The sequence below is a fragment of the Neofelis nebulosa genome, chromosome 15, assembly GCF_028018385.1.
Source record: "Neofelis nebulosa isolate mNeoNeb1 chromosome 15, mNeoNeb1.pri, whole genome shotgun sequence".
NCBI lineage: Eukaryota > Metazoa > Chordata > Mammalia > Carnivora > Felidae > Neofelis > Neofelis nebulosa.
This window is the reverse complement of record NC_080796.1, coordinates 14060134-14072854: the sequence shown is the minus strand read 5'-3', so window position 1 is coordinate 14072854 and position 12721 is coordinate 14060134. Positions and strand designations below refer to the sequence as shown.

At 39.9% G+C, this 12721-nt stretch overlaps 1 protein-coding gene across 5 annotated transcripts in view; it reads right to left on the bottom strand.

Moving 5' to 3' along the window:
- Nucleotides 1-12721, bottom strand: part of PLD5 (phospholipase D family member 5) — a 422454-nt gene that overhangs the window by 129826 nt on the left and 279907 nt on the right. Inside the window, exon 1 of one of the 5 annotated variants that reach the window (XM_058701963.1) lies at nucleotides 12418-12494. The exons of the other annotated variants lie outside the window; for them this stretch is intronic. The gene's annotated coding sequence lies outside the window, so the exon portion shown is untranslated. Of the gene's footprint in view, nucleotides 1-12417; nucleotides 12495-12721 lie in introns of those variants that run through there. 5 annotated transcript variants of the gene reach the window in all.

Below are 12721 nucleotides of genomic sequence, written 5' to 3'. Positions count from 1 at the left end.
TTAGCTGTGGGTCTTTCACATATGGCCTTTATGATGTTGAGAAATGTTCCATGTATCCCTACATAGTTGAGGATTCTTATAAAAAATGGATGCTGTACTTTGTCAAGTGCTTTTTGTGCTTCTATTGACAGGATCATATGGTTCTTAGCCCTTATTAATGCAGTGCATTGCATTTGATTTGCAAATATTGAACCAACCCTGAAGTCCGGGAATAAATCCCACTTGGTTGTGGTGAATAATTATTTTAATGTACTGTTGGATTTGATTTGCTAATATCTTGAGAATTTTTGCATCTGTGTTCATCAGGGATATTGGTCTGTAATTCTTATTTCTAGTAGTGTATTTATCTGGTTTGGGTATCAGGGTAATGCTGGCCTCATAGAATGAGTTTGGAAATTTTCCTTCCATTTCTATTTTTGGGAACAGTTTAAAAATAATAGGTATTGATTCTCTTTAATTTGGTAGAAATTCCCCCGGGAAGCCATTTACCCCTGGACTTTTGTTTGTTGAGGGATTTTGATTACTAATTCAATCTCTTCACTGGTTATGGGTCTGTTCAAATTTTCTACATCTTCCTATTTCAGTTTTGGTAGTTTATACGTTTTTAGGAATTTACCCATTCTTCTAGATTGTCCAATTTTTTCACATATAATTTTTCATAGTATTCTCTTACAATTGTTTGTATTTATGTGTGTTGGTTATGATTACTCCTCTTTCATTTGTGATTTTATTTATTTGGGTCCTACCTCTTACCTTTTTGATAAGTCTGGCTGGGGTTATCAATTGTATTAATTCTTTCAAAGAACGAGCTTCTAGTTTCATTGGTCTGTTTTACTGTTTTTTTCAGTTTGTTTCTATATCATTTATTTCTGCTCTAATATTTATTATTTCCCTTCTGCTGGCTTTAGGCTTTTTTTTTTTTTTTTTTTTGCTATTCCTTTTCTAGCTCCTTTAGGTATAAGATTAAGTTGTGTATTTGAGACTTTTCTTGATTTTGAGGTAGCTCTGTATTGCTATATACTTCCCTCTTATGACCATTTTTGCTGTATCACATAGGTTTTGGACTGTCATGTTTTCATTTTCATTTGCTTCCATGTATTTTTTAAATTTCTTCTTTGATTTGCTGCTTAAGCCACTCAAGTCTTTAGTAGGATGTCCTTTAACCTCCATGTGTTTGTGGCCTTTACAAATTTTTTCTTGTGGTTGACTTCAAGTTTCATAGCATTGTGGTCAGAAAATATGCACAGTATGATCTCGATCTTTTTGTATTTTTTGAGGCTTGATTTGTGATCCAGTATGTGATCTATTCTACAGAATGTACCATGTGCACTCGAGAAGAATGTGTATTCTGCTGCTTCAGGATGAAATGTTCTGAATATATCTGTTAAGTCCATCTGCTCCAGTGTGTCATTCAAAGTCTTTGCTTCCTTATTGATTTTCTGCTTAGATCATCTGTCCATTGCTATAAGTGCAGTGTTAAAGTCCCCTAATATTATTGTATTATTATCAATGAGTTTCTCTATGTTTGTGATTAATTTGATTTATGTATTTGGGTGTTCCAGGCTGGGGGCACAAATTGTTAGATCTTCTTGAATAGACCCCTTAATTATGATATAGTGCCCTTCTTCATCTTTTGTTACAGTCTTTGGTTTAAAATCTAGTTTGTCTGATATAAGTATGGCTACTCCAGCTTTCTTTTAACATCCATTAGCATGATAAATGGTTCTCTATCCCCTTATTTTCAGTCTGTAGGTGTCTTTAGGTCTAAATTGAGTTTCTTGTCGGCAGAATAAAGATGGGCCTTGTTTTCTATTATCCATTCTGGTACCATATGTCTTTTTATTGGAGCATTTAGACTATTTACATTTAGAGCAATTATTGATAGATATGAATTTAGTGTCATTTTATTACCTGCAAAGTCAGTGTTTCTGGAGATTTTCTCAATTCCTTTCTAGTCTTTGTCACTTTTGGTTACTTTCTCACTCAAACATTCCCCTTTAATATTTCTTGCAGGGCTGGTTTAGTAATTACAAATTCCTTTAAGTTTTTGTTTGCCTGGCAAACGATCTTGTCTTCTATTCTGAATGACAGCCTTGCTGGATAAAGTATTCTTGGCTGCATACTTTTTCCCATTCAGTACACTGAATGCATCATACCACTCCCTTCTGGCCTGCCAAGTTTCTATGGATGAATCTGTTGCTAACCTTATATTTGTCTTCCTTTGTAGATTAGGAATTTTTTTCCCCTTGCTGCTTTCAAGATTTTCTCACTATGTCTGTATTTTGCAAGTTTTACTACAATATGTCTCAGTGTTGGCCTGCTTTTGTTGATTTTGATGGGAATTCTCTGTGCCTCCTGGAATTGGATATCTGTTTCCTTTCACAGATCAGGAATATTTTCAGTTATAATTTGGTCAAATAAGCCTTCTGTCCCTTTTTCCCCCTCTCTTCTTCTGGATTCCCATGATACTAATGGTATTACATTTTATGGAGTTCCCTATGTCTATATTTGTTATCCAGTATTTTTCTTTCCCTCTTCTTTTCAGCTTCATTATTTTCCATAATTTTACCTTCTATATTATTCATTCATTCCTCTGATTCTTCCATCCTTGTCATTACATCCAATCAGTTTTGTGTCTCAGTTACAGCAATTTTTATTTCAGCCTACCTAGATTTTAGGTCTTTTATCTCTGCAGTGATGGACTTCCTGATGTCTTTTATCCTTTTCTTTATTTTTTTATTTTTTATTTTTTTTATCCTTTTCTTTAGCTCAGCTAGTATCCTTATGATTGTTGTTTTCAATTCTGACTCAGGCATATTACTTGTATCTGTTTCAGTTAGATCCCTGCCCCATGACCTTTTCTTGTTCTTTGTTTTGGGATGAATTCCTCCATCCTGGCATTTTGTCTAAGTCCCTGTCTCCTGTGTGTTAGGAAAGCCTGTTATATTTCTTGCTCCTGAGAGTAATGGCTATTTTAAGAAGAGGTCATACACTGACCAGGGCCTGGCGCTTCAGGAAGTGTTTTTGGTGTATGCAGTGTGCACTCTGCTGCTGTGTTTTGGCTGCTTTTCCTCTCGGGTCAGTCCTCTGCAGGGTTTCACCTTGTCTGCAGTGGGGAGTGTTTGGACCTTTCCAGTGTGTGGCAAGTTTTAACTAGGTGTGTTTTGGTCTGCTTGTTAAAAGAGGCTGGGTCCAGTTTCCACTAGAATTGAAGCTTTGCAGCACTCTCTGGTCAGTAGACTTGAGGGGTGCAGCGGGGGGTCTGTGCTGGTCCCATTGCTCTGGTTCTCAGGCACACTTGCCCTATGAAAAAAGCACCTACAGAGTGCAAGGAGGCAGGGCTTAGTGTACATGGCTCAAGCCTCCACTGTGGGCACTGCGCTGCTCACTAAAGTGTATCCATACTAATAGCGGTGGGGGATAGTATCAGCTGGCTCTCTATCCCCGGGAGAAGGAAGTTCCTGCCCAGTGCTATTCAGAAAGCCTTTACAGCAGAGTGAACGATCTCATCTCATGTGTCCCAGGCATCACTCAGATTGCCACCTTCACCCTGTGTCTGAGCCTTCTGACCACCTAGTGGTGGAGTGCTCCTGTTTTTTGCTGTCTTTTTTTTTTTTTTTTTTTATCTCAGGAATGCCAGCTGGGTTTCAAAACTCCAAATTTTAAGGATCTGGCATGGCACAGATGCGCACTGACCTCTGAGGAGGGCCTCGCTCTGCCATGGGTGGTGCCAGTTTGTCCCAGAAGGGCAGTCACATGAACACGCAGGGGCTTGGAGTTTATGGTAAAGCACAGAAAAAAGCTGGCATCCAGGTTAGCTGCCTTTAGATGGTGTCTCTGCCCCTATGCTAATGCATGGGGCATCTCAATGGTGCCCACTAGTCAGCTCTTTTGTCACCTGAGAGGCAGTGCCACCTCTCCCAAATGCACTGGGAAATGCCTCTCCCAGTGCTACCCAGGGGATTCTCAGACCATGTTCTCTGCTCCCAGGCCTCTGCCCTCCTCCACAGGAGCACCACTATGCCCATCAGCCTCCACCTGGCCATGGCACAGACTTCTAAACTTCAGACTTTGAGCCCTGCTACTTGTAAAAGCTTGTGATAATCAGTCCCTCTCATTTTTCCTGTCAATGGTTTTGGGGAAGTGTTTTTCTTGCGCAGTCCCCTGTGCGCTGCTCATTCTTGCGCGCGCTCTCCTTCTCCTCTCTCTGTGGCCAGAGCTCCTTCCTCTGCAGCACTGGTGATTCTTTTCTCCCCTCAGTCATGTTTCTGCCCCTCCTAACTTCCCTCTAGCTGGGCAATTTGTTCACTCAGTCCTCAGAGTTATTTCTTGGGTATTTAGAACGATTTGGTATTTATCTAACTGTGTTCGAGAGACAAGGCAAACATAGGGTCCTCCTGCTACTCTGCCATCTTAACCAACCCAGGGAGAGTTTATTCTAATGCACACTGTAGGCAACCTTACATTCAGCAAAAGAGGGTTCCAGAAGTTCACCTCTCTAGACACCCTAGCATCTGAGGGGCTCTGACTCCTCCTCTGCTAAGTTCCTGTTCAGCCTCCAGTTCCAATAAACCTAACCAGAGATGGGACGGGGCTCGGAGGTGGCGGGGAAAGGAAGGCTCTGGAAGAAAAATTCCATAAAAGACACTGCTAGTTAGTCCCCAGTGTAGACTAGAGTGGTTCAAACGCTGCTTCTGCCACTTGCTAGCTGAGTGTCCTTGGGAAAATCATGCAGCTTCTTGTACACAGTCTGCTCTTCCATAAAATAGGGATGAAATTAAAGACCGGGGATGTTTTGAGCTCCGAACCAGTGAAAAGTTTGAGGCACCTGCATCAGCGAAGTGCCTGGAAATGTGAATCTCTGTGCCTTTGGAACTGTTCCTCACAAGAGCCATTTCTTGCTTAGTATTTGTCTTCTTTGTTAGTTGCAAACCTTTTGAGGCTTCCCCACACCCAGAGGGGCTCAATAAATACTTGTTCTATGAGTGAATGAGCGAACTACCTTCATATGTTGTTGTTTTCAAAATCACTAAAAATTCCATGGCAAATCAATCTTGCGGCACCAAGAAAAAATATTCCATTTTTTTTTTAATTTTTTTTTCAACGTTTTTAATTTATTTTTGGGACAGAGAGAGACAGAGCATGAACGGGGGAGGGGCAGAGAGAGAGGGAGACACAGAATCGGAAACAGGCTCCAGGCTCCGAGCCATCAGCCCAGAGCCCGACGCGGGGCTCGAACTCACGGACCGCGAGATCGTGACCTGGCTGAAGTCGGACGCTTAACCGACTGCGCCACCCAGGCGCCCCAAAAATATTCCATTTTTAAAATGAAATTCTTTCTGATTGATGTTGGCACATTGCATCTAGCCAAAAACTCAGTGTGTAATTCAACAAGGCCCCTAAATATTCTTTCAGTCTGAGTAACTCAGAAAATTTGAAACGGCAAATGTTCCTAGACCATGGAAAGGAAGTAGAAGGCAAGATCTTATTCTAAAAGAGAAGACATCAGGATCTAGAGAGGGATGGAGAGCATGTGTAGTTATATGTTCAGAAGGAAAATGGACAGACCTAAAAGAAGCAGGTTCTCTAACAAGAGAAAATGCTGTAAGCAATGATTACACAGAAAGTCGGAGTGGTAACCTGATTCTCTACCTTATTAAAAAATTTTAATCTTAGTTGATGCAGTCCAAATCCCATTGTCTACAAAGTAATATCGAGGTGAGTGACAGTTGGCCCAACTACTTTTCAGCATAAAGACATGGAAACTTAACTGCAGCTTTATGTAATGACACATGTTCTATATCAATTGGTGAAGACTGGCTGTATGACTTAAATCAGGGAAGAGTAGAAAGATTTTGAAAGTCATAGGGTCTTTGGTAACAAAAGAAAGCATTTTTTTTAATGGCCCATTGAGCACTAAAAGTAATGTGGGTGGTGGGTGTCGGCTGTCATGTTTGTTGCTACCCTTAAAAACTGATGGTGACCTGTTTTCCTTTCAGTGAAGGACTGTGTGGACCCAGGGATCACTGTCATGAATTTCTTAGGCGCCTTGTTATTAGGACACACATTGTCTAGTTCCTCTCGTGGTTACCAGTACAGATAATGGGAACAACTTATTAAAAACAAACAAAAGCACTATGTCCTGATTTGCATAGAAGAAAGTATTTACGCCAAGCTTCAACTTTTCATAATCATGACTTCAGATTACATAGTTCTCAGGCACATGTACAAGTGATTATTTCTGATGGATTAAAAGAAATGCCTCAGAAGGCCTCCAATCTAATCCAAAAGTTTCCAGAAACTAGTATCTATCCTGAGAAACTGACTGAATTCTCTTATCTATTTTCATAGGTTTCTCATTTGGCCTAACATTGTATGTAAGCTGTTATATATGAAAGTTTAATTAGTAAAGAATTTGAGGGGTTTCTCTCAAATCTCCAGCAGGATTACTTTTATTTTTGGAAATAACTATAAACCTTATACTTAGAAGCCAATAAAATTTAAATACTATTAAAGTATTCAAGGCAACAAAAGTAAAAATAAACAATTGGGACTGTATCAACCTAAAAAAAAGCTTTTGCACAGCAAAGGAAACCATCAACAAAATAAAAAAGGCAAACTGCTGAATGGCAGGCAATATTTGCAAATCATATATCTGATAAGAGGTGAATATATATCCAAAATATATAAATAGCTCATAAACTCAAATAGAAAAACAAACAAACAAACAAACACACAAACAAACAAACACCAAACAATACAATTAAAATGTAGGTGGAGGATCTGGATAGACATTTGTCCACAGAAGACACACAGCCAACATATACATGAAAAGATGTTTAGCATTACTAATCATCAAGGATATGTGCAAATCAAAACCCCAATGAGATTATCACTTTACATCTGTCATAATGACTGTCATCCAAAAGACAAGAGTTGAATGCTAGCACAGATGTGGAGAAAAGGCAACCTTGTACATTGCTGGTGGGAAGGTAAATTGGTGCAGCCACTATGGGAAACAGTATGGAGGCGTCTCAAAATATTAAAATTAAAGCTACCACATGATCCAGCAATTCCATTTCTGGGCATGTATCTGAAGAAAATAAAAACACTAACTTGAAAACATTTATGTGCCCCATGTTTACTGTGGTATTGTTCAGACAAGATATGGAAACCACTTAAGTGTACATGGACGGATGAATGGATAAAGAAGATGTGATATATCTATCCAATGGAATATTATTCAGCCTTAAAAGGAATGAAATTTTGCCACTTGCGACAACATGGATGGACCTAGAGGGTATTATACTAAGTGAAATTAAGTCAGACAGAGAAAGACCAATATCATGTGATCTCACTTACATTACATTTGGAATCTAAAAACAACAACCAAAATACCAAGTTCATAGATACAGAGAACAGATTGGTAGGGGGTGAGCAAAATGAGTGAAGAAGGTCAAAAAGTACAAACTTAACTATAAAATAAAGGAGTCATGGACATGCACAACATAGTGACCATAGTGATAATACCATACTGCATATTTGAAAGTTGCTAAGAGAGTAAATCTTGAAAGTTCTTATCACAAAAAGTAAAAAAAACTTGTAACTATGTATAGTGACCACTGTTGACCTGACTTAATGTGGTGATCATTTGACAACATATACACTTGTACAACATTGTACACCTGAAACTAATATAGCTTATGGCATATAATATCATTTATACCTCAATAAAAATCACTTAATTTAATTAAAAAACATTCAAAGGGAAATCTTTTGCTCTACAACACAATAGAGTTTCTAAACAAGCTTTTCATAAACTGATCTAAAACAAAGATGCAATACCCTGGGGAAAAAACATTACCTGCTTCTAAAAATACGGATTCACAACTGGCTGGTGGGGGCAGTTTCGCTAACCTCTACATATGCCCATTCCTTTTTCAACTTGAGAGTTTCTCTATTTTTGACCTTTTTGTTAGAAAAATGTAATCCCAGTTGTAAAATATCCTCAGGGATGCTACCTGTCAAGAAAGAATTTGGTTCACAACCTACTGAAACTTCAAGTTGACAGTTTGATACCCAAATTAAAAATTATAAAAAGACCCAGAACACTGAAAAGTTGTTGTTATTCTTTTCACACAGATAAGCAAGGGATAAATAAATGACTCTTCCCACCAGTAGCCATGAAACAGGATGCAGTTCAGTGGAATTCTCTTAAACTTATTTCTCCAACTTTTTCTTGTTTGTTTCAAATGACTAAAATAAAAACAACAAGGGAGCTGGGTAGATGAGTTGCCAAATTCCATGATCCTGTAAAATTACCTAAACTAGTATCGTCTGTCATTTACTCTGGAAACGGTGCATCATTAACTTGGCTTGATTCATATTTAACATCAAAGGAAGGGGACCTTACCTAATACAACGGGTAAAGAAAAACATTTTCTGCGGTTGGCAGGGGAAAGAATAAAGCTTCATGTACCGGTTATCAATATATTGGCTCTTGGCTCCAAATTCATTTTTTTTTTTTTTTTTAATTTTTTTTTTCAACATTTTTTTTTTATTTATTTTTGGGACAGAGAGAGACAGAGCATGAACGGGGGAGGGGCAGAGACAGAGGGAGACACAGAATCGGAAACAGGCTCCAGGCTCCGAGCCATCAGCCCAGAGCCTGACGCGGGGCTCGAACTCACGGACCGCGAGATCGTGACCTGGCTGAAGTCGGACGCTTAACCGACTGCGCCACCCAGGCGCCCCAAATTCATTTTTTAGTACTTGCTCAGTTATAATTGAGGGAGTTCCTTGAAGAATTTCTCCTGCACAGTGGGCAGGAGGGTAAGGTTCCCCAGTAGTGGCATTGGAGGGACCGTGCAGGAGGGAGGGGCTCTCCTGCTGTTTCTAACTGCTGTGGGTGCAGCAGAGGTGTGGATGTGAGGACACTGGTGGTGCTCCGCCCTACCCACACACACATGGTCCCTCAGTGACCTTGCAGCCACATGGACACAATGCCCGAGAGTTCTTGCCTGCCCCAGAGTCCCCATTTCCTCTGCTTACTTGTGTGCCTAGTGACCTGCTGCAGCTCGCCTATACCTTGCCTGCATCTTATAATCCTACCTGAAAGATTTAGAAGAAGAAAACAAGACTTCCAGTTAAATTTGAATTTATTATAAACAACAAATAAAAATTTTTTAGTATATCCCACACTAGTGTGTTGGCACACACTTATACTATACTATACTATACTATACTATACTATACTATACACTATGGGTGTCTTCTATTTTTTCTGGCAACACTCCACAAAGAAAAGTCATCATCAGCCCCCATTCCCTCTGCAGGCCCACACACCTGGGCACCAATTGCAGACTGCCTGCACTCTGGAGAGCTGCTTTCTACTTGCCCAGTGACTACAGACAAACCAGCTAGAACTTCTCTGCTATCCAATGTGGCTGGATATCTGCACATTCTTTAGTGCAACTGGACCCCGGCCTTTGGTGTTCTCCTTCACCCCTAGGATAACATATTGAGCTGTCTTATATACCTTGGAGTCACTTCTGGATCAGAGGTAAGTAATTCTTTAGATTATACTTCCTTCGGGGCGCCTGGGTGGCTCAGTCGGTTAAGCGGCCGACTTCAGCTCAGGTCATGATCTCGTGGTCTGTGAGTTCGAGCCCCGCGTCAGGCTCTGTGCCTCCAGCTCAGAGCCTGGAGCCTGTTTTGGATTCTGTGTCTCCCTCTCTCTCTGACCCTCCCCCGTTCATGCTCTGTCTCTCTCTGTCTCAAAAATAAATAAATGTTTTAGATTATACTTCCCTCATTTTAGGTTACTGTGCAATATCTATCTCCCAGTTGGATACAGATTGGTGCACCATTGCTGTCAAACTTTCTGTGTCCTAACATATAAAATCAATCTCTTATGATCTCTTATGAGCAATCTCTTTTCAATCCAGCCTGATAAGTGTTGTCTTTTAGTAACAGAATTTAAACAAATTACATTTAATATAATTACTAATATATTTGGATTTAACACATCACCTTGAAATTAGTTTTCAACTTATCCAACCTGCCCTTTTAATGATTATAGTAAACTGTGTCCTTGAATCACTATAGATTGCCTGAAATTGCTATTTTTGCCACATTCTGGACAATGTTAAGACCTTACGCATTTTTAACTCCATTTACTCCCTGTTGCTTTTTGTGCTGTTTTAATTCTACACATATTTCCAACCCCAGAAGGCATTACTACTGTTGTTTGTGTGGTCAGTATTCATTTATACTTGCCCACTTATTTACCCGTCCCAACATTTTCATTCCTTCCTTCCTAACTTTGCATACATCTAGAATCAGTTTCCTTCTGACTAAAAATTCACCTTATTACTGGTTTTTAAAAATAAATCTTTTGCCAATAAATTCTCTCAGTTTGTGACTGTACGAAAATATCTCAATTTTGCCTTCAGTTTTGAAGGCCATGGTTTCCAGGCACAGAATTTCAGGTTAGCAAATATTTTCTTTCAGATCTTTACAGATGCCATTTCATTGTCTTCTGGCTTCGGTAACTTCTGTTGAAAAGTCAATTATCCATTTCACTGTTGTTCCTTTAGATGTAATATGTCTTTTGCTCCTGGTGTTTTAAAAAGCTTTTTTTCTTTATCTTTGGTTTCCATCAGTTTTCCTATGATACGATTATGCTTCTCTTTGTATTCATCTTTCTTGGTGGTTGTAGATTACCTTGATGCGTTTTGTTCGTTTGGAAAAGTAAAAACAGCATCTCTTCAAATATTACTTTTTCTCCTTTCCTTATAGTTCTTCCATGCCAACCACACTAACATTAGATTTCTTAACCACATTCCCTATGTTTCTTAAGATCTTATCTTTGTTTTCCATCCTCTTCTTTGTGATTTACCTCTGTGGATACATTCTACTGACTAACAATCCATTACTGCCCACCCCCCTTCTGTGTATCTAATCTGCAATTAAACCTTTCCATGGAATTCTACATTACAACTTCCTTATTTCTCAGTTCCGGAATTCCCAGTTGATTTTTTAAAAAAATAGATTCTAGTTCCTCGGTGAAAATCCACCCTGTTATCTATTTTCTTAAACACACTAATTACCTGTGGTGTCAAAGTCCCTCTCCAATATCTGGATCTCTGTAGATTTGTTTCTAATGACTTTCTTCTGTTGGCTCTGTTATTTGTTCCTGTGACTTGCCTGGTAATTTCTGATTGCATAATGGGCTTTATGCAAAATTCCAGTTTTTGTCTCCTCAGCCCAGTGATATGCTAGCAAAGTCGAGGCTTTTGCTTTCTGCTTGATCTCTAGTCCCTGAGATGTAAGTGAGAAATGCCTCCAAAGAACGTTGGCAGTGAATACAGGGCCCATCCTAACAAGTCTTCCATAGGTCAGATCGACGCCCCACAAAGACTGGAGGCTTTAATTGCTCTCTGATAGATTTGAATGGTCTTCTTTTGTGTGGCTGTATTTTATCCTGCTTTTATAGTCTTTTGCTGGAGGATCAGTCTGAAACAAGCCATTCCATCAAAGTTCTCAGTGATTCTGATGCCATTAACCCATTTTCAGACTTCTCTCTTACACTCCTAGGACCTCAGGGCTACAAAGTGAGGTGAGTGTTCTCCTTGCTTCCATTTGCACTTCCAAACTACTTTTCCTTCATCTCTCAAAATCCCAAGCTACAGTGAAGTCCATGACATTTGGCTGTGTCCCCCATCACTAGTGCTTGCTGTTATCCTTTGTCAACCTCCTGGTTCTTGATCATTCATTAAAGACTATAGTCAACTGCCTTCTCTATTCCTCACCACTTTCCTGCGTGATTGCCACTGATTGCCACAACCACAAGGACAAGGAGAATCCACTCCACACACTAGCCCCTCAGCTGCTCTGCCCAAATACCCCCACTGATCCTTCCCTCCTTTTCTTTTTAGTAACCCACCCCCATCACAGTCTAGATCTTATTACCAGTGATGAGGGAGCATAATGCAAGCTGAGCAACCTCCCCCCTACCCTGCCCAGTTTGGATATGTGTGATACTCCTCAGGCACTCCTGGTTGCCCAAGAACAAAGGCAGGGACAGAAAAATGGTTAAACTGATAGAGTCTCCATCAGTTTGCAAATATCCTAGTAAATTACCAGAAAAAAAGGCAATCTTATCAATAGCCTAATCTCCAGGAACTCCTTACTGTCCTAATGATAATACTTTGCTAGAGGCAAAAACAACCTTACCTGATCATAGCTAGGCCTCCAGTAATCTGTGAGTGTTCTTTAGCATGTGGAAATCCCTTTAAGAAACTTCGTCTTGACTTCATCTCCCTCAACTCCATAGTCTATAACCAGTCACTCTTCACAACCCTACTGCAGCTCTTTCTGCCCACAGGTCCTGTACCTGTGCTTTAATAAAATCACCTTTCTGCACCAAAGACGTCTCAAGAATTCTTTCTTGGCCGTCAGCTCTGGACTCCCATCACTCCAAAACTTCATCTCCAGTAACTGCACATAGGAAATGGTGATTTTAAGACTCTCGGTTTCTGAACTCTACTTCCTCTCCTCCCAGCTCGCTTGTGTCACACCCCTACTTTGACCTCATTGAGGTTTCTAAATCCCTGACCTTACCCCGCCTGCATGTCCATCTCACACCTCTTGTGGTGAGTTCCTGCTCTATCAAGTTTATGTCTCATGGTCACCTCTTTCTCTCTGTACCATTTTGCTG